Source organism: Euprymna scolopes, chromosome 26 (assembly GCF_053919585.1).
Source record: "Euprymna scolopes isolate OS-2025 chromosome 26, ASM5391958v1, whole genome shotgun sequence".
NCBI lineage: Eukaryota > Metazoa > Mollusca > Cephalopoda > Sepiida > Sepiolidae > Euprymna > Euprymna scolopes.
Genome location: NC_136507.1, coordinates 107,684,392 through 107,687,714, shown reverse-complemented (window position 1 = coordinate 107,687,714; position 3,323 = coordinate 107,684,392).

The window sequence follows — 3,323 nt, the reverse complement described above, 5'->3', positions numbered from 1 at the left end:
CGGCCAGTTTTAGGAAAGAAGATTTGCCTATGGAATTTTCGTTTAGTTTCAGGCACAGATAGAGAGTAAGGGAAATTGTATATAGTGGTTGTAGCTAGGCGAGTGCTGGCAGTGACAAGGGGGAGATCATTGAAACTCAGTTGAGCCCCTGTTATGAAAATAATCATAGAGCAGTAATAGAGTTGCTATGTCGTTTCTATGAGAAAGATGCAGTAGACAGGAGACAAGAATACCCCATTCAGATTAAGGCAGGAAAGGGTGCCATGAGCAGTACGTTCCCAGATGTAATAACAGTACTCAATCTTAGGACGTATTTGGCATTCACGCAGGTGGAGGATTGCGTCGGAAGTGAGGTTTCTTCTGGAGTGGTAGAATGATCCAATCATTTTTTTCCATTCCAGATCAGAAGTAAATGTCATTCCTAGAAGCTTGTTAAGGCATGAGATACTTAGTATACAGGTACAATTAGAGAACAAGGGAAATTGCTGGCAGTAGTTCTAGCTAGATGAGTGCTAGCTGTGAATATTTTACAAGAGAGGAACCATAGATTGAAACTCAGCCGAGCACCAGTTATGAACATAACGATAGAGCAGAGATAGAATGAAGTAACTAGGAAGGTAGAAGACATCATCCACTAGATTTCGAAGTTGGTTTTGAACCCTGTCAAGGAAGAGAATGGTGCTCTGAGTAGGCCCTCACCAGATGTGGCAACACTATTTGATTCTTAATAGACACAAAAGTTCTATTCTAAAATCAAGTGTGACAGACCAAACACTAATTCCATTTACAAAAATTAAAGATGACAGATCTAAAAATATATTATTTCCAAATTAAGCGTGGCAGATCGATAAAAATGTTATTATGAAACTAAGGAACATGCAGGTGCTTTAATAGAGTGTGTCACTTGTGCCCCCCTCGACGTAAATATCTCGATTTATCTGATAAGCAGTGAAATCCCACCCCTTCAGTGTTGAGGTAACTAAATGCCGGGAAGCCTCTCAGTTGAATAACTTCTTGTTTTGAACTGAAAAACTTCAGAATATTTCCCCTTGTTTCTGCTTCTCTGACTGTATTAATATGCACAATTCAAGTGTAACGCGAACGAACATCTCGCTGTTCAACTCCCCACGTAGTCACCAATAGCTATGATCTCAAATCGTAGCCCATCACGTTCCAAATGCAAATATACATTATTTTTTGTATTATTTGGATTGTTTGGATTATTGTTCTCATTTTGTTTGTTTTTTTTATTTCACAATCTTTCGGCCGATGTATCCTCCGATCGTCCTCGGGTACATTCACACTGGATGTTATTGGTGAATAGTGAAAATGGCGCCAAGTCTTTTTTTTTTTTTAATAAATCCGATTCGATTCCGTTTTTTTCCGATATGATGTTTGTATATTTTTGAGATGAGGGTGATGATTGTTTTTTGTATTATTTGGAATTGTTTGGACTATCGTTCTCATCTTGGTTGTTTTTGTTTTTTTTCACAACGTTTCGGCCGATGTAACCTCCAATCTTCCTCAGGTGCATTCACACAGTATGTTATTCTGTGAATGTTGAAAAAATACATTGTTTGGGATGAATCATCATCATCAGCAGCAGCAGCAGCGGCGGCGGCGACCATGACTCTTCAGTGCGGGCGGCTATCCATAGCCCGAAACATTTCAACTTTTGTATAATAATCCGTCCCATCGATAAAGATGTCTATCAAAGTGCATCTTGATCGAGCTTTTTTCTTTTTTTTTTTTTTCTTTGTTTTCGGTCCAGTCAATATATGGTCTTTGCCTTTTTAACGATAAATGGGCGAATAAGAGTTTTTTAAAATTGAAACTACAAAAATAGTATTTAAAAGTTAAGAATGACAGACTAACAGAAAGTGCTATTAAAGAACGCATGAAATATTAACAAAATTTTTATCGCAAGCTAAAACGTGACACAGCAATGAAGCAGTTATTTCAAACATGTTCTTTTAAGCAACGGAATGAGAAAATCTCCCACAGAAATGCAAAGACGTAATTACACAAAAGTTAAATTCATGGATTGGATAGAGAAATAAAACTGCATGAGGACAAAGTGTTTCTTTTTTTCATGGTAGATCGACATACTCGTGTAATAATATAGCTGTGTTTTAGCAATGATAAAAAGACCGTTATTCTTAAATTTAATCTCATTCGGCTTAGTATGAGATTAATTTTGGTCGGAAACTGTTTCAATACACGCACGCATATATATATATATATATATATATATATATTTATATATATATATATATATATGTGTGTGTGTGTGTGTGTGTGTGTGTGTGTGTGTGTGTGTGTGTGTGTGTAGGAATTTGAAATTTAATTTTATTTGCCTGTCTACAGATATCTGTTGGTTTTTATTCACAAATTGATTGAAAACTTGAACTGATTTTTGAAACTGATATATGGAAAAATATTTACCGGATTAAAATTATCAAAGATTTTCCGGATATCCAATCAAACTATATAAAAACTGTGGAAATATTTATATATTGGATTGTTACCAGCTTCCTTGGATTTATTACAATACGCGTTGGATCTTTTTACCTGCCGAATACCAAGAGCTTCCATTACAAGATTTAGCATACACTTTCGATTTGAAGTTCAATATCCTTTTTTTGCTGCATCAATATCCAATTCCCCTTATTCTATGTAGTTAAAATGATTTAAAAACTTTAAAAACATTTCATTTAATTTTCTATGTTTATTACCTTTAGCAAATCAGGTGCAAACCTTTTATAATATTTGCTAATATTTTTCCTCAACGGAGATGTATAAACATAGAAAACTCATGTGTTAAGGAAATATATTTTACTATGCTGTATTCTTTCTCTTGCATGCAATAAAATTTCTATATTTGAAATTTAACTTTTTCAAATCACAAATTTTAAATTCCTAAACTATGATTTATTTGCTCTATCTAGTATTGAGCAATTTAATTTAGCTAGGATAGTCTTATATAAAATATTACATCCAATAATATTTTGTAAGACCGATAATCACTGGATTTGCACACCAGTAGATTTATTGTGTGTGTATATATATATATATATATATATATATAAATGTTTCGCGTTTCTTTAACACTCGTCAGTATGGAATTATGTAACTGTTGTGGGGGAATCACCCTCAAAATGGACTGTTCTATCCATTATATAAACCATAGACCTTTTGATCCCAGGTGTGGATTAAACACCAGAGCGACCCTCGCCTTCTCGGTGACGTTTAGTATTCTTTTCAGTTGTAACCTTTTTACGTTATTGTTCCAGTAATACCTTGTTTAAACTCTATTCCGTTGT